Here is a 19,168-nt window from a genome sequence, read left to right on the forward strand (position 1 = left end):
GTGAGGGTTTGTGGGCTGTGTTCCTCATCACAGCTGGCCTTCACTAATACTTCTCAGGAACAGAAGATGAGCCACCCACCCTAATGCTGTCAACACGCACGCACGCACGCACGCACGCACGCACGCACGCACGCACGCACGCACGCACACAAAGCTGGCTAGCTGTCAAGTGTTCTGAGCTGTCTACTCACATACACCTACACACACACCTACACACACTCACACACACACACACACACACACACACACACTACACACAGACAGTCCAGTGAATAACCTCAGTCCCCCACATTCTCTCTCTCTCTCTATCTCTCTCTCTATCTCTCTCTCTCTCTCTCTCTATCACTCCCTCTCTCTCTCTCTCTCTCTCCTGGCTTGTTGTCATCTGCTGCCTCTTCACCCTCGTCTCTGTTTATTTCTCTTGTCGTCTAATTGGCCTTTCACCTTGGGCCTCGTAAAGCTGTTGGTGCGCGCGGCTGCCACCACTGTTTGTTTACGGCTCCCCTGGCTGCACTGCGCACATAACAGGCCAACAGACAAAAAAGACAGAAATGGATATGAGCTTTTGTCTATCAATTGTTCCAAACAAAAGAGAGTGTGAGCGAGAAAGACAGATATTAGTTTTATGTGTGTGCGTGAGAGAGAGACAGGTGTGTGTGCGTGTGCGTGAGAGAGAGAGATAGGTGTGCGTGTGAGCGTGTGAGTGTGTGAGAGAGAGATAGGTGTGCAGGGTGTATGCAGGGTTTTAAAAAGTATTAAAAGGTGATAAATTAAAAAGCCAAAATTTAATGGCCTTAAAAGTTGTAAATTTGCTCAAAAGGTATTATTTTTTGAAAAACGAGGTATTCTTTTTTTTTAGTTGTACTATTTTGACAAAAAAAAATATTGATTCTGTATATGAGGGCAGTATGAGGGCAGTCATGGGTACGCGGTTAGGGCGTCAGGATGCCAACCTGCCAGGTTGGTGATTGGAGTAATTAACCAGTGCTCTCCCCCATGACTGAGGTACCCCTGAGCATGGTACCGTCACGCCGCACTGCTCCCTTTCGGGCGTCTTTTTGCAAAAAGCGAAAGAGTATTGTAATGTTAAGGAGGTAGAAATTACAAAAGATGTCTTGTTAATATCGCATCGGAGTGTCGTGATGGTTGTAAAAAAAATCTAAAGGTAGTGAAAAAGGGTATTAAATGGTAGTAAATTTGACTTCAAGATTGGTGTATATACCTTGGTGTGTGTGTGTGTGAGATATGAGTTTGTGTGTGTGTGTGTGTGAGAGAGAGAGAGAGAGAGAGAGAGAGAGAGAGGAGAGAGAGAGAGAGAGAGAGAGAGAGAGAGAGAGAGAGAGAGAGAGAGAGAGAGAGAGAGAGAGGAGAGAGAGAGAGAGAGAGAGAGAGAGAGAGAGAGAGAGAGAGCGAGAGAGAGAGAGAGAGAGAGGAGAGAGAGAGAGAGAGAGAGAGAGAGAGAGAGAGAGAGAGAGAGAGAGAGAGAGAATATAAAGTTCCAAACGCCCACGCAGCAGTGCTTTAAATGGTCGGAATAAACACGGAAACCGATTTGCACCTGCTCCCACCACTCTCCACACCTCCTCTTCTGCCACCTCATCTGTTCTTCACACATCAGTATCACGTTTTTCTACAGTTTAAATGTTTTTTTATTATATATATATATTTTTTTCCCTCTCTGGTTGTTCCGGTTTTACTGTACGAATGAGAGAGACCAATCTGCTGGTCTGTGTTTGTGAGTGAGTGTTGTGAGTGTGTGTGTTATTGGGGTGGCGGTGGTGATGCTAGTGTGTGTGTGTTAGTTGGGGAAGGGGTGGGGTGGTGATGCTAGTGTGTGTGTGTTAGTTGGGGAAGGGGTGGCGGTGGTGATGCTAGTGTGTGTGTGTTAGTTGGGGAAGGGGTGGGGTGGTGGTGGCTGCTGAGGCGTCAGTAGCTAGCTGCCGAAGACGGACAGATTTGTATGCATATTAACGAGTCTGAGTAAGCGACACACACACACACACACACACACACACACACACACACACACACACACACACACACACACACACACACACACACACACACACACACACACACACACACACACACACGCACACACGGGGGCAGAGTGAGAAGCCCGGCCTGACTGTGCTTCCCGACACACACACACACACACACACACACACACACACACACACACACACACACACACACACACACACACACACACACACACACACACACACACAAACATACAGTGTCTGTGAGTGTTTGGTTGTGTGTGTGTGAGAGAGAGACAAAGAGAGGCAGCTTGTAAGTTAGTGTGTGTACATCTGTTCCTGAAATTTTCTCCCATCTCTTTCTCTCTCTCACTCTCTACCCACCTCTTTGCAAAAACCTCAAGAAACATTTTGCTTCCTCGCATAGTGCACGTGTTCTGTAATCTATTTTCGTCACTGCTTTTTTTCTTCTTAGCTTAGTTTCTAAACAAATCACTCACTCTGTCTCTTTCGCTCTCGCTGTCTTGTCCTCTCTCTCGTTCTCTCTCTCTCTCTCTCTCTCAGTCTCTGTCACTTTTTCACTTTTTTTCATCTTGTGTGTGTGTGTGTGTCTTTGCATGATTTCTAAACAAATCACTCACTCTGTCTCTTTCTCTCTCTCTCTCCCTCTGTCTCCGTCTCTCTCTCTCTGCCTCTCTCTGTCACTCTTTTGCTTTCATTCTTCCTCACTCTCTCACTTTTCTTTCCTATCTACTTCTGCCAAATCCCGCTATTCCCCTCAGCACAAATTTGCACCAGCCCACTCGCCCAGGCTGTGAGTCCAGCAGGCTGCTGCCACAGTTTTTTTTTCCCCTCCCGGCCGTTCGTTCGTTGTGGTGCTGTGTGCACAGTGCACCCGCCCCCCTAAAAAAAAAAACACACACAGGAAGCTTGTGTGCCTACGGGAGCACACCCCGGCCTGACCATGCAGGCTCTGCCAGGGCTGGTCACGTTCAGGCCCTCCAACTGTAAACGGAGATCGTGGAAGGAGGGGGGTCGGGTCGAGGTGGGGGGATATGAGGGTAGTGGGGTGAAGAGTTGTTGTTGTTGGTGGTGGTGGTGGTGGTGGTACGAGCGAAAGAGAGCGCTTCAGAAGAGATCGTGGGGGTGGTGGTCGTGGGGGTGGTATGAGCGAAAGAGAGCGCCACAGTAGAGATCGAGAGTGTGGGGAGGGGGGTCGGGTCGTGGTGGTGGGGGGCGGGGGAGGTGAGTGTGGGGAGGGTTGGGTGGTGGTGGTGGGGGGTTGAATGGGGAGGGGAGTCGGTGATGGTGATGGTGGTGGGGGGGTGGGTGTAGGAGGGTTGAGAAGGGAGGAGTGGGGTGAGGTGGTGGTGGTGTGGGGGGGGGGGTGCGTATGAGCGAAAGAGAGCGCCTCAGAAGATCCACTTCATCACAATACTGACTCTTTATTTAGCCCACTGAATAATAGATGAGATCTTAAGTGCTGGAGAGAAAGAGAGAAAAAGCAAAATAGAAAGAGAGAGAGAGCAAGGAAGAGATAGATGGGCGGGGGGTGGGGGTCCTAGGCAGCAGAGGTCTCTGATTGGGTTTGAGTAGGAGGAGAGCTCTGTGTGGGAGGAGAGGAAGGAGAGGGAGGGAAAGGAGACGAAAGGCCTCCCTCATTACTATTTCAAAAAGCCAAGGTATGAGCATGAAAATCAGAAGATGGCCTCAAGTTTTTAGCTGCTTTCCAAGCTCATTCTCTCGCTCGCCCTCGCTCCCTGTATCCCACCTCTCTCTCGCTATCGTCCTCGGTCACTCAGTACTCACACACACACATCTCTCACACACATCTCTCTCTCTCTCACACACACACACACAAACACACACACACACACACAAACACACACACACACACACACACACACACACACACACACACACACACACACACACACACACACACACACACACACACACACACACACACACACACACACACACACACACACACACACACACACACACACACACACCTTCTTCTTCCTCTTCCCTGTCTCTCTCCAGTATGGCCTGGTAACAGCTTGCTGCCTGCTCCAGCTCTCTACTCTCCTCTCCTCTCTCTTCTCTCTTCTCTCTCTTCTCCTCTCGCTCTCTTCTTTCTCTACTCTCCTCTCCTCTCTCTTCTCTCTTCCTCATCTGACATGCACAGACACGCCGACACATCTTTTATGCATGCCTCTGCTCTGACAGAACACTCCCACTTGCTGCACTCACTCTGTGTGTGTGTGTGTGTGTGTGTGCATGTTTGTGTGTATGCACGTTTGTGTGTCTTTATGTGTGTGTGTACGTACTACGTACGTATGTGTGTATGTGTATGTGTATATGGGAGTGTACGCATGTGTGTGTTTTTGGGGTTGTGTGTGTGTGAATGTAGGGAGATGTTTGTATGAAATCTCAGCGTATTATACTGTATGTGTTTCTGGCTGCGTGGCCATGTGACCAGAGTGTAGATGAGGAGGAGGAGGAGGAGGAGGAGGAGGAGGACGAGGACGAGGACCTTTGGAGAGGAAGTGGCGTCTGGGTCTCGTGCAGAGACACCCGAGGAGGAAACACCAACACTCATGTGGCATCAGCATCCAGTCTGATTACTTACAGAGAAATAAAAGGAAGGTGTCTGTGTGTCTGTGTGTCTGTCTGTGTGTCTGTCTGTGTGTCTGTCTGTCTGTCTGTCTGTCTGTCTGTCTGTCTGTGTCTATGCGTGTGCGCGTCTTGGTCTGTGTTCATGCATGTCCCTGTGTGAGTGTTTGTGTGTACGTGTGTGCTGGTCTGTGTTCATGTGTGTCTGTGTGAGTGTTTGTGTGTACGTCTGCGCTGGTCTGTGTTCATGTGTGTCCCTGTGTGAGTGTTTGTGTGTGTGTTGGTCTGTGTTCATGCGTGTCTCTGTGAGTGTGTGTGTGTGTGTGTGTTGGTCTATGTTCATGCGTGTCTCTGTGAGTGTGTGTGTGTGTTGGTCTGTGTTCATGCGTGTCTCTGTGTCCCTGTGTCAGTGTTTGTGTGTATGTGTGCGTGCTGGTCTATGTTTATGTGTGTCTGTGCGAGTGTTTGTTTTTGTTGGACTGCAGTTAGTCATAACTAGCCATGATTCAATTAACTTTGTTCACCAGAAAGGAGCGACGCCAACTCATTCCAGCGTATTGTGACTTACCAGATCTTCTCGGAATCAGCAATGTTGAATTATTGTTGCACAAAAACATTGTGACGCGAGCTCGAAAAGAGACAAACAGTACTATCCGGCTGTCCAGGCTTTTACATACAGCCAGGGCTGGGTGATATAATTATTTATATATTGTTATTGTGTTAGGACACGATATACACTTTTCTTTCTCCTCTATCGATTCTATCGCGATCCATTATTACAGCCTACTTTGATATCATTACTACAGCTAAGATACAATTGAATATAACTTAACATCATTTTGTGTTGACAGTATGCACACTCCATGTTCAAATACAGTAGCTGTAAAAAGAATAATAAAAAGATTCATTTAAAAGAGGTGTGTTTTTGCAAAACGACACAATAAAGAGAATAACTGAAACCATATATCTCGATGTACAACAATTACGTATGGACCATACGTAATTGTTGTACATCGTGATATAAATTGTTATCGTGACATAAAGTAATCCATATTGTGATGATATGTTTTTTTTTTTTCATTTCGCCCAGCCCTGCATACAGCACATTCTAGATGGACTTGCTCATATGTTGACAAGCGACATACACTGCACAGTAACAGCAATGCACAGTAAGAACAGTGCATCATGTATCTCCCAGAGTAGTAAGTCAAACTCTTGCTTGGCAATTACAGAAACTAACAGAACGGCTAGTTGACTTGTCATATGACTGGGGCCAGTGCTCAGCTGCTGTCGATTAGCCCGGCTTCACATGACTACAGTACCCCCCCTCACCAGTCACTGCACGAGAACTGCACGAATATGCTGCATCAGTGCACTACTGCTACACGTAGTTACAGCAGATTTATGTACACAAATCTTTATATGCAACATGTCTGTGACGTATATTAGGTTATAAACCAAGGCAGATACGTTATCCTATAAACAAGAAAATATTAAAGGAAATTGTGGGAACACGCGGAGTCATTTACTGGAACGTGCATGCAAATAAACGGGGCTGGAGTCAAACCATACGGTGGTTGGATGTGCTTCCTGCCGGTCTGTCTGGAACTAGAAGATCGCATCCTTACTTACTCTCAGCATGGAGCAAGAGATGCTCCTCAATTACATGCGTACACCATAGCAGACAAATGGTACACTCTTGCACTACATGTGGACTAACCCTATGCATGGATACAGTAGCACTGTGCCATAATGATCCATCCCCAGGATGTAGATAATCTGGAGCCTGTTTGTCTTAACTGTGGTCTGGGCCTGGAGTGGTACAGTAAACCCTGGAGTCACAAGCCAGGAAGAGACTGGTGGTGGTATCACAGCACAAGCACCCCCACCCACGGACCCCAGGAGGAGGCATTCATCAGGGTCTACTCCCATTGTTTCACTGTATTACCATAGTTATAGAATAGAGGAAACACAATATTCTCATTTCGAGGATCTACTGTACTCCCATTTCAACGCGAGTTAGCATGAGGATCTTACTCCCATTTCAACACGAGTTAGCATGAGGATCTTACTCCCATTTCAACACGAGTTAGCATGAGGATCTACTCCCAGTAAGCCTGGAGTCACAAGCCAGGAAGAGACTGGTAGTGGTATCATAGCACAAGCACCACCACACCCCCAGTAGGAGGCATTCATCAGGGAATAAAGAACAGCAGTCAGCTGGCTGGCTGGCACGATCATGTAAAAGTAGATTAGGCGCTCCCGCTGAGAGAGTTATTATGGCTAAGCCATATTTTTCTCAGTCATATGTCAGTCATACGGGTCTCATGGGGTACCGGGGCATATTGTCTCTGAGGGAAGACCAAACTTAAACGTGCACTGTGTAAGATTGTGGCCAGAGTAGCTATTGCACCTATGCTGCTCATTGAAATTGTGCAGGCTATTGCCCATTTTGATCTATTTGTGAATATTTACAAAATAATAAACCAGTATTTACTAGTATGACCAAAGTGCAATAAGTTATGCAGTTAAGAATGGCTATTTCTGGAAACTCAAAATGGCGAACCATGGACAAGATCCTTGTTTTCATGAATGTAAAATGCAATTTTTGGTACTGCTAACTTTTTGTTTAAAAGGTACCATTTGTGAGTAGGCACCATGAATTCTGGAACTTCTAAAAATCTTACACAGTGCACCTTTAAGGGGGAATAGTAAAGAAAAGAAAAAAAAGAAGAAAAAAAAAAGGCTGCCTTTCAGTTTGAGCTGTTCTCGAATTAACTACACCTGGAACTTTATCTTGACATGACATGATGGCGTAGACGAGCTTTAATTGTGCTCTCTCTCCTGTTGTAGAAGAGAGGAGGAGGCAGCTGTTAAAAGCAGGGCCCATTTTCATAATTGGCTGTCAGTTAGTGACAGGAAGTCTGGAGATGCTGTTACGCTGGGGTGAAGGGGTGAGTTAGGTTGAGGCAGGCGGTGTGGAAGTGGCGGTGGCGGTGGGGGTGTGCAGGAGGTCAGCTGGAGTGTCTGTCTCCATGTTGGTTTGATGCGGCAAGGGCACCAACTCTGCAGAACGGGCAGACAGTAATTCATGTTTAATGGGGCGGGGCCCGGTCTCTGGACAACGTCCTGGCCTAGCGCTACCCCCCCGACACCCACCACCACACCCACCACCACCACATCCACATCCACACCCTCCACACTCCTTTCTCCCTCTCTCTCTCTCTCATGTGGAGGTGAGAGATTGGAAGACTGAGTCTTCCAGGAGAAAAAAAAACAGCTTCAGTAAGGGGTCACCTTGCCCCCTTGGTGGGCAGGATCTCGCCATGAGGTAGGTGTGTGTGTTTGTGTGTGTGTGTGTCTGTGTGTGTGTGTGTGTGTTAGTGCGTGTGTGTGTGTGTGTGTTGATGTGTGCTCAGCACACTGCTGCTTCCACTTCCTAACCCTGCGTGGGTGTTAGTGTGTGGGAGAGGGGTGGGTGTGTTTTGGAGAGGGTGGCTCTTAATCTCTCTCATTCGCCCTCGCCCCTCCCTTCCTCCTCCTCCACCTCCTCCTCCTCCTCCTCCTCCTCCTCTCTCCCCGTCCTCCTCTTCCTCCCCTCATGACTGGCTGGTCTCCAGTTGGACTGGGCGTTTGCCAGTGTAGCGTACAGCAGGCTGTTTCCTCCGCGCTAAACCAGACTCAGTCAGGCGCTCCTCCTCCTCCTCCTAGTAGGCCCTTTGCTAACGCTGACCTGGAGTGCGTTTTAATATGCGACCTTGCCTCCTCCACTTGCTTCCTCCACTTGCTTCTCGTCATGATGACATCACTGACAACAGCATTATATTTCAATATCTTGCAAAAGCACAATTGTGAAGTCTTTTTCTCATTTGCAATTGGGATGGTGAATGAAAAACAGTCCCTCAAAAGTTGTTGTGGCAAGGCTGACAGCTGGGAAACTATCGTTTTCTCCACGGAGGAGGGACCAGGAGGCGGGACGAGGAGACAAGCACAAGTGGAGGAGGCAAGGTCACATATTGGGATGCACCCCTGATGAAGCACACTCTGTTCTGTGGCGCTAATGTGACTGCTCACTCAGCAGCATCGTGCGTGTGTGCACCCGTCAATGACAATGACACACTGCATGCACCGCACTGCCACTTGGGTAAACCAGTCATGTACTCTGTATATGTACATGTACATGTGCGTGCTTTTTGCAGTAAATCTTGTGAATAATCTAAACCAGATTCGAGCGAGAGCAGAACGAGTCCGCTTTCATGCTGACTGTGAAGCCAAATGGCACCTCCAGGCCCCGTCAATGGGTTGATTCAGCAGAGGGTTTCCCCAACCCGCCCATTGGTTTACAGTACATGTCATCGATGAAGCCATACACTGTAAAAAGAGATCTATAGGATTTACTCAATTTAATTGGTGTAAGGATTTCCACAGTCCTAGATAGAGTATTACGTACCCCTACATATTCAGTTAAGATTAACCAATTCCAGAAGTTCTGTTATACTGACCACATCAAAGTAAAAAATACTGGTAAAAATGGGGTAACATTTACTCATTTCAGGTAGCTTTTTATCACCACTTGTTACTGTTAAAAATTGGTTAAAATTTACTCATTTCATGTAGCTTTTTATTAACACATATTACTGATAAAAGTGGGTTAACGTTTACTCATTTCAGGTAGCTTTTTATTACCACTTGTTACTGTTAAAAATTGGTTAAAATTTACTCATTTCATGTAGCTTTTTATTAACACCTATTACTGATAAAAATGGGTTAACGTTTACTCATTTCATGGAGCCTTTTAGTATTACTGCTTATTTATCAACTGTTAATTATTCTGATTACTTTATTGCTGTGTTATTCTTATTCCTATTAACCAGAGGTGAAAAGAGTACTAAAATATTTTACTCTGAGTAAAATATTTTAGTACTCTTTTCACCTCTGGTTAATAGGAATAAGAAAAACACAACAATAAAGTAATCAGAATAATTACTCTGTTGAAATTGTACTCAATCACAAGTAAATGTACCATTGAAAGAATCTACTTAGGTAAAAATAAAAAGTATATCATTTAAAATTAAAATAAACTTTGAGAAAAACTAAAAAGTTACTTTTTAGCAATCAGTGTTTTCTGCCTCTACTGTGTTGTAAAAACGTCCACCAGGGAAATTACAATTACAACAAACCTGTGCATATCAACCAAGATGTTTTATTTAAAGGGATATCGCCAACAGGAAAATGTGAAAAATGAGCAGATACACAATGTTTCAGTTTATCTCACAAAAAGTAAACAAACATAAACAACAGGACCATTTAATTCACGAGTTTGCCCTGGAGTATGGTAACCATAGTCAATAGGCATAATTCGATGTTAGCTGGCCTCTGTCCTGGGACCCTGCGGAGATCATGCGGCACGAGATCCGCTTCCACTCCATAAGTGTAGGGGACATGTAGCTGGGTGATCCAGTGAGATGAGGGAGTAGGGGGAGGTGCTGGGACAATTAGGATAGCCTTTGCGCATGACAGGGGAAGGAGGGAAGGAGGGATTTAAATTTACGCGAAGGCGGAAGCTAGACATGGCAACTGTCAATAACTCTCAGACTTCCTCCAGAACTAGGTTTATATAAACAATATGTAGAATTTGTAGCAGTTTTTGACAGAAATAGTCAAATTTTGTTCCGTTTTCACTTTGTTACTGATAAAGGCACATCAGTGTATACTGTTCTACCATTAAACTGCACACATAAAAAGGATACTAGTTTCTTTTAAAAAAGGATATCAGTTCCAGTCTATTTGGTGTCCAGGACAACAGTTTCAAACAAACGGGCTGCTCTACTTTTCAAAGACTAAATCCAAGAATACTCAGAATTCGTTTTACTCTTTGAGGAAGACATACAGCAGTGAAACATCAGAGTCCAACCATACTGATAACATTGCAAAGATCTCCTACTTATTACAAAATCACTTGTTTAGTGGTAAATAGTTGGGATACGGGACAATTAACCGGTCAGGCCACTCAGAGAAACCATTAGCAATTACAGCATACTGTATACTGGAAAGGCCAGTAGAGCTGCAAACTGGCTCACAGAGACCGGAGGTGCTGTGGACGTTGAAGGCACGGTGGATGGTGGCAGGGATGACCCAGGCGCTGCAGGCACAGTGATGACTGGCAGCATGGTGGGGAGTGGCACGGATGACCCAGGCGCTGCAGGCACGGTGATGGCTGGCGGCACGGATGACCCAAAAGGTGGATGGTGGCAGGGACAACCCAGAGCATGGCAGTATGGTGGAAAGAGCTGCTGCACCGAGTGGAGGGACTTCAGGGATGGGCACAGTGAAGTCCTCAACCTTTTCATGATTGTCCTCCACTGTGATGACCCTTTAACAATAACACGTACTGATTACTACATATGCGAGTGAAATACAGTATGCCAAAAAGAGTAAAAAAATAATGGACAGAAAAACAACGTACAGTGCCTGTATTTATATGCCCAGTATCTCCTCTCGTTCCTCTTCAGGACCATCATCTCAGGTGTGACCACAGAACACTGTCGCCTTCTTTCATCAGGCTGCCCTTCTCCCGCTCCTGGGTCTTCTCAATGTTGTCAGTTGTCACGCACCTGAACACAACCCTGTGACAAGATACACTATTAAGAATACTCATTGGTTAAACTTTTTTTCTTTAAAGGTACATTCTAGTGTCTGTTTTGGTCATCTGTCTAGAGCTGAAAAAGTAAAGGGGTTGAGTTATTAGTAACAGTTGTGACCAATCCACAGTGTATTTGCCCTCTACACAGCTCTTGACAGCTTCACATAGAAGTTAAGTCATCAGACTGCTCACGCATTGTTGACTCAAACACACACAGAGACAGTGCAGACCCTAAAGAGAGAAGACCTGCCGTCCTTTTTTTAAATAGAGACCCTAAAAAGAACACTTGTTACGCTATTCTACGGGAATAGGCTGTTTCAGAACATAGGAGTTTGTTTCAAGAAATTTAAGAACGTCCGGACTGAGGCCACCATAAGGAATGAGCGGTGCCCACTTCATATCTGAAGTTAACGTGACCATCCATTTGCTTATTTCAGAAATAACACCTGGCTAGTTTCTTTACAAATGTGCATACATGGTCCATTGTGCTCCAACAATGAGAGCGCAGCTTGATTATGTCACATCTGTATGCAAACAGTAAAGGGATCTATTGACCTCAAAGGTGCACTGTGAAATGTATTTGGCAGTCTCGTTTCATAATTCATGCGGCCAAGTCATAAATCTTTTTCACTGATTCTTACCACCACCATCAAATTCAAAATATTCTCTATGACTGCGCAAATTGCAATATTAGTTATAATAGTACTAACTGTAAATATGACTTTATTATTTAGTTGCAAAATCTACTCTGCCGCCATCCTACACAGTGCACAGTGCAACAAGGACAGCAAGCCTGAGTGAGTGAAAATGGCTATTCATAAACAAATAACATGACAGTGTTATGGCCTTTAAGTCTGTTTATTTTTCTTCAGTCGGCGACTTACCCTGTTCCAGAATGACTTCAGGACAACCATGCATATAAAAGATGCAACACCACTGCCTGAAACACATATTAAAACCACATAACAATTAAGTTACAAGTAAGTCATTCTTGGTCATTAATATGACTTGCCACACACCACATAGGCTGTAGCTTACATGAGAGGTAAGCCGTTACCGCCTTTTCTCAACTCCTGCAGTAGGCAGAAGCAGAACACCTTCATTATGCACAAAACATTGTGAATAATTTGACATGGATAAAGTTTAAGAAGTTGTACTTTTACACTCGATTCTTATGTAAACATTTCTACTCCTTGCAATATCCGTTTTGAAGCATTTGTTTCACTTTTTATACCAGTGGTGTAGTCTACGTAGAACGCAGGTATACGGAGTATACCCACTTCTAAATTTTAGGGACTTCAGTATACCCACTTAAAATTGATTGATCCATTGTTTAGAATAGCATAAATATATACAGTATACCCACTTCAAAAAATGCTCGAATATACAGTATACCCACTTCAAAAAAGTAGACTACACCGCTGATTAATACTAGTTATGAAAATATAGGCTACCGGTGTCTTTTCGTTGGACTGCCCTTCCTAATGTCAAACGTCATCATTTCGGTACAACTGAAGTGTGTGGGTAACTGCGGAGACCAGCGAGAGAGAGAGAGAGAGAGAGAGAGAGAGAGAGAGAGAGAGAGAGAGAGAGAGAGAGAGAGAGAGAGAGGGGCTGTGCTTATGGAACCTGCGCGTGTCTGTTCATAGCGAGTCCTTCGACTATGAAAGCAACTATCAAACTATCGTTGTCAAAACTAACCCTGAGATTGAGTTTGCAACGTCCAACAAAAATAACTGACTTCATAGGTGATGTTATGACCGTGGATGATCACATTGGGAGGTCCCTCGCCAAAAACCTCCTCTCACCACTACTCAGAGTAACATAAGGGCGTGTTGGTCTACATAGGACTACTTACTATGATACATTTACAACAAACTAATCAATGTCTCCTCGCAATGTTAACGGATTGATCCTTTGTTAGCGTTTATGCTCAGCAGGATTTAGCATGTCTAGGGTAGCGTTGTTTAAAAAGTTATTTGATGATCGATTCCTCTCGCTCCCCCTCTCCCTCCCAGTAACACAGGCAGGCACCCGGCATGCACACACCGTCTGTCTCGCTCCCCATCTTCAAACTGTCATTCAAACTAAGAATGTCTACGATTATGATTAATAATACAAAAAAGTATTTAGTTGACTCGGCACGGAGGCATCCCAGAATGATGACTGTTTACGCACACTGCTTTGACAGTTGATATGAAGCATTTCGTCGCGCATTTCATTGATTTGAAAACTTGGTGACCATAGGAATTTACACATTTAAAACAACATTCAAAGAGGACGATTCGCGACGGGAACTGCTGAAAGACTTACGATGAAGGATTCAGTGACCAGCTACAAACGTAGCCGTTCCATGTTGAATGGATTTATTGTAGAGAATGAAATAGAGAAGTAATGCCGTTTGTAGTCTGTCTACGAGCACAGTCCTTTAGGTGCATGTAACTTGTAAGATTATCACACTACAGCCTTGTGTGAAAGCAAAAAAGGAGGCTATCTTGTAGAATTTTCCCCTCCGTGCTTTCGCGTGATGCAGAGCATCAAGTGGCAGTGGCAGCGCAAACAGTGGATGGAACATTCGGCAACAAATATTTGTAGAACGACACACGAGGTCAGGTCACCACCAGCAGCCAGTCCCAGTCTGCGCGCCAAAACTAGCCAACAAGGCAACATTTGAGAATGGAAAAAAAAACTCGGCTGCAGTGGGTTTCATTCTACAACATTTTGAAATTGGTAGTGCTATCCGTTCATCTTGAACACAGGGCATACTTGTTGCCTTTTCCAAACGAAGTTTGAACGGCAGCTTACATTGTCCATTGACTGGTCTGTCTGCCCAGTGCGTTGCTGATCGCAGCTGCCTGAGTCACAGTCAGACAGTTATACGAGCCAACTAGGCCTACAACTCTAGCGTGATTTAGTTTCCTTTTGATCATTGTTCATGTTTTGTATCCCATGTTTAATGCACGACTGGCCAGCTTACCTTCTGAATTTGTCCCGTCCATTGGAAGTTAACTTCATCCGCTGCGAGGCTCGCCACAGTCGCCGGTTGATTCTTCTTTCAATGAATTCCCAGAAAGCAATGCGCATTGCGGGCCTTAACCAATTTCAATAGGTAGTTTTGACAGAGACGGTTTGGATCATACTAGCCAATAGTATTAGTTACCGTGTTGGAATGTAAATTGGGTAAAGTTTAGTCATTTATAGGTAGTTTCGACACTAGCCATTAGTATTAGTTATAGCGTATGAATGCAAATGAGGTATAGTTTAGTCATTTCTCACCAGTACTAAGTCCTACTCCTTATTTATAGGTAGAGTGAGTATATTATACCCCTTGCATCAGAGTAACCTCAGCAACCTTATTTGTTGGGGTAAAAAATATCATTTTTTTGTCAGTGAAATGTACTGCCCCTCAAAATCCTTTTTATCAGTGTAATGCTAACTGAAGTCCAATGAACAGTCTACCGTACTGCACAATGCTGTCCTGTACAGCAGTATTTCTCAGGCGAGGCACCCTTTCGATTCATGAAAAATTTCAAGGCACCCCAAACCAACAAGCCATAACATGGCATTGCATCCGATGTCGCACAAGCTTAGAAAAGTAACACATTTGGAGACGTCACACGGCCTACGTTTGCAGTTGCAGCTGACTGGGGCGCCCTATACTTACTTTATTGTGCGTAAATGGCAGATGAAAGATTCCACTGACTAACTTTAACTTATCACTTTAGACAAATATGTATTATGTTACATCATTTATTTATCAACCACGTTTCCACAGCACCCCTGAAGGGGGCCTGGGGCACCCCAGGGTGCCCCGAAGCCCCTGTTGAGAAACACTGCTGTACAGTACTGCCACTATACTACTGGTTATCAGGGCTCTTAATTAACTTTTTCATCATCACCAGCAAAAAATAGATGTTAATCTATTGGCTAATGGATGTTAATCTTACTAGCCAAAAAGAAAATGTGCCATTAAATATTTGGGAGCATTTAACAGTGTTGCGGCCCTTTATTTTCTTTCCAGTTTTCTTACGTTTGGTCCAGCACCTTTGCCACTGATGTGCGTGCATTCTTTGACTTTCTGAATCTTACTAGCCAAACACACACTCCGTAATTGGTTCCAAGTGGCTTGTTATAAGTTGGTCGTTTCTAGCAGCCAAACACAACTTTCACCAGCATTTGGCCGGTTGGTTGGTGTTCAATTCAAGACCTGCTGGTGACCATGAAGAGCAAGTTGTTTGTTCTGTTCACTAGCACAGATGTGCCAACTGTGATCCATGTCGTTCCTAGGTACTTTGCCTAACAGACCACGTTGTACACTTTTTGATATGAAGTATCTGCTTGAATTAGGCTCTTTCAATACACAAATTGCCTGTGCACAAGATTAACTTTTACATCTGACCTATTTAAATCGTTATCAAAAGCATGGTATTTTGTAATGTGTTGTGATGTCTTTGGTCTGTGAGATTGAATGAATCGTTGTTAAGTTGACTTTCTTTACCAGATAATAATGTCCTCGCCATCCACCTCACCTGGTCCTCCGTGTTTGTTGTCCTCCGTGAGCGTGAAGGAGGAGAGAGAGAGAGAGAGAGAGAGAGAGAGAGAGAGAGAGAGAGAGAGAGAGAGAGAGAGAGAGAGAGAGAGAGAGAGAGAGAGAGAGAGAGGGAGAGAGGAGAGAGAGAGAGAGAAAGAGGGGAGAGAGAGAGAGAGAGAGAGAGAGAGAGAGAGAGCGAGAGAGCGAGAGAGCGAGAGAGAGAGAGAGCGAGAGAGCGAGAGCGAGAGCGAGAGCGGGGTCGTATTTTGACCGAGAGGAAGTGTAGCGTAGCGTACTGTACTGTACACGCATGTCTGGCTGCTCGTCCCGAACCTGCTCCTGTATGTATCCTGGCTGCCAGGCCCTCACAGATGGCCCCGGTGGCTGACGCTCGAGCCGTTCGATGGCGCCCCCCCCCTCATACCCACCAATACCCACCCCTCTCAGTGTACCCCTCGCCTTGGCACCCAGTCCGGCCGGCCCTGCCAAGCTGTGCAGGCAGGAGCTGCGAGACAGCTGCCCCGGTTCTGTTGGAGCCCTGCAGGAGAGTTGTGTGTGTGTGTGTGTGTGTGTGTCTGTGTTTTGAATGTGTGCCTATGTATACTGTGTGTGTGTGTGTGTGCTGTGTGTGTCTGACTGTGTGTTTGTTGGACATGGATATGTGATCATAGAAACATGCAACAGTCCCACCGGACCGTTTGCGGATAGACTGTTGAGATTTGACATGATGGGATTCTTGTGCACTGAGGTTGATCCCTTTGGGTGTGTGAAACGAAACCGTAGTCTACGCACCACCCCTGTGGTCCTGCTCTCTCTCTCTCTCTCTCTCTCTTTTTTTCCCCCTCCCTCCAAGTTAGCTTTGGACAGAGGCTGAAAGGAGATCAGGTGGATAGGGTCACATCCACGAGCCCTGTTGAATATTTTTCCTATTTAGCCTTTCAGCCCTTGTTTTAACTCTTTGCTTGTTTGGATGGGAGGATCTGAAAATAACCGCCCTTGCCTGTAGGGGGAAAACGCCTCTGCCGACGTGTGAGACTGGAGATGCTCGCCTGATCTTCCTCTCTCCACCTACTTGATTCTCTCCACCGTCAAAATTTCATAGGCTGACACCACACTGTGTCTTGCGATTCTTCGGCTCCCCCTCCTCTCCTTTCCCTCTCTTTACCTCTCTCTCTGTCCCTCGCTTTCTGGTGTGACTCTCATCTACCGCTCCCCTCCTCTCCTGTTTCTTCAAGAGGTAATTTGAGCGCTTTGACCGTGGTAATCCCTCAGCAGTGTCAGGCGGATAAAGGGCTCTGTAATATCTGGGCGCCCCACTCTCGGCCTCGGCGGCAGGCTTTATCAGTCATTTTTTCCCCTCCCTCTCTCTCTCTCCCGTTGCCTTCTTCTTCTCGTTTCCCAAGCCTCCTCTCAGCGCTCCAAGTGTTGTTGAGTCACGGAGGAGAATGGGGGAATGGACCTATGGTGTGTTTTGGAGAGAGGAGAGTGGTGGAGTGGGGGTAGAGCGGTCAGTGCCAGGCCTTCCACCACCAGCTTGCAGATTAGACATGCTAGCGGATCAGACAGCAACACTTCATACCGACTGCCTCTCCTCCCTCTGCTCCTCTCGATTCAGAGGTGGACTCCACTTCCATCTCCTAGGCTCTTTGTCTCTTTGAGTCGCCGTGTGTCCTTTTTCTCCTTTTCCCCATCTCCTCGCAATCATCCATGGTCTCTCTCTCTCTCGCGTGCGCGCCTCGCTCTCCTCTCATCAAAGCCCTCATTAGGTATGCTCAGCATATTTCCTCTCTTCGATTTGTTTTGATAGGATGCTCGGTTTGATTGGCTCTTGTCAACGTGCAGTGGGTGGGGTGGGGTGGGGTTGAGAGGGGTGAGAGGGGTCAGGATGAAGCCGGTTGCCTCTGCCAGTCAAGCGTTGGCGTGGAAAACAACGGCGGGGCTTCTCTCTCTGTCTCTCTCTCTCTCCCTTGCCTCTCTCTCTCTCTCCCTTGCCTCTCTCTCTCTCTCTCTCTCTCTCTCTCTCTCTCTCTCTCTCTCTCTCTCTCTCTCTCCCTCCCCCTGGCCTCTCTCTATCTCTCTCTCTCTCTCTCTCTCTCCTTCTCCTCAGTCGTTCCTCAGCCGCGCTGGCCGCTAATGCACTCGGAAGCGTACTGTATTTCATTACTCGTCTGAGACCGTGGGCCAATGGCGGAGACCAAGACAGAGGGAATAATTGTGCTCCGATTAGGAGCCCATGCACATGAATGCAGCTTCAGAGGGAGCTGATGGATGGCCAAGCCCTCGCCCACCCACAAGCTACACCCACACCCAAGCAAGCCCGCCAGTCAGCCTGCCAGCCCGCCAGCCGGCCCAGACTTACTGTATAGTAGGGCCTGCCCTATACGCTCGCACGCGCTCGCTCGCTCTCTCTTACTCTCTCTCTCTCTCTCTCTCTCTCTCTCTTTCTCGCTTTCTCTCTCTGTCTTTCTCTCTCTCTCTCTCTCTCTCTCTCTCTCTCTCTCTCTCTCTTTCTCGCTCTCTCTCTCTGTCTTTCTCTCTTTCTCTGTCTTTCTTTCTCTTTCTCTTTGTCTCTCTTTCTCTGTCTCTCTTTCTCTGTCTTTCTTTCTCTCTGTCTCTCCCTCTTCCTCTCTCTCTCGCTCTCTCTCTCTCTCTCTTCCTCTCTCTCTCTCTCTCTCTCTCTCTCTCTCTCTGCTGCAACAGTTGTTCCACTTGTTTTTTCTCCCCCTCTTCCTCCTCTTCTGTTCGTTCTTCCTTTTTTTTTTTATTTAAACAAGAGATCTGTCTCACTGGCTCACCATTCCCCATCTGGGTTGTCAGCGTAATGCAGAGCGCACTGTATTAACTTGCCACCTGTCTTCCATCCCCAGGCTGTAAATAATCGGCCCTGATAACAGTGGCGCTTTGATTGGGGCGGCCGGGGGCGGCAGGGCTGCTTTGGCCTGGTGCTGCTGGGCTCGCCACCGCCCCCCCGGCATCCACCCACCCACCCCCCCACCCCCACACTGCATGTATTACATGTAATGAGCAGAGAGCAGGGCTATTAGGCCGAGAGACATCAGGGCAGATAACGGCTTATAAATAGCACTGTAACAGGAACTAGCACAACAGCAACAGCCTGCTCTCTGGGCCTCGTAAAATGAAGCCAGGCAGGCAGACAGTAGCAGGAGGGGCAGCAGGCAGAGGAGGAGGCAGGAGGCAGAGGAGGAGGCAGGAGGCAGAGGAGGAGGCAGGAGGCAGAGGAGGAGGCAGGAGGCAGAGGAGGAGGCAGAGGAGGAGGCAGGAGGCAGAGGAGGAGGCAGCAGGCAGGAGGAGGCAGGAGGAAGAGGAGGAGTCAGGAGGAGGCAGAGGAGGAGGCAGGAGGCAGAGGAGGAGGCAGAGGAGGAGGCAGGAGGA

The 19,168-nt window shown here is 46.5% G+C and overlaps 1 protein-coding gene and 1 long non-coding RNA gene across 5 annotated transcripts in view; one reads left to right on the plus strand and one right to left on the minus strand.

Annotated features, from left to right (window-relative positions):
* The window catches only part of hdac4 (histone deacetylase 4), a 285,327-nt gene that overhangs the window by 105,990 nt on the left and 160,169 nt on the right, over positions 1 to 19,168 (plus strand). The window lies entirely within an intron of this gene.
* On the minus strand, positions 9,757 to 14,638 carry LOC134461620 (uncharacterized). Of its 2 annotated transcripts, XR_010037345.1 has the most exons (4): positions 14,222 to 14,638; positions 12,129 to 12,184; positions 11,068 to 11,227; positions 9,757 to 10,974 (listed from the first exon to the last, which is right to left on the minus strand). It is a non-coding gene; the product is annotated as an uncharacterized LOC134461620 (long non-coding RNA). The 2 variants fall into 2 exon arrangements; XR_010037344.1 differs by having other exon boundaries at positions 11,068 to 12,184.

Source organism: Engraulis encrasicolus, chromosome 13, assembly GCF_034702125.1.
Source record: "Engraulis encrasicolus isolate BLACKSEA-1 chromosome 13, IST_EnEncr_1.0, whole genome shotgun sequence".
Lineage (NCBI taxonomy): Eukaryota > Metazoa > Chordata > Actinopteri > Clupeiformes > Engraulidae > Engraulis > Engraulis encrasicolus.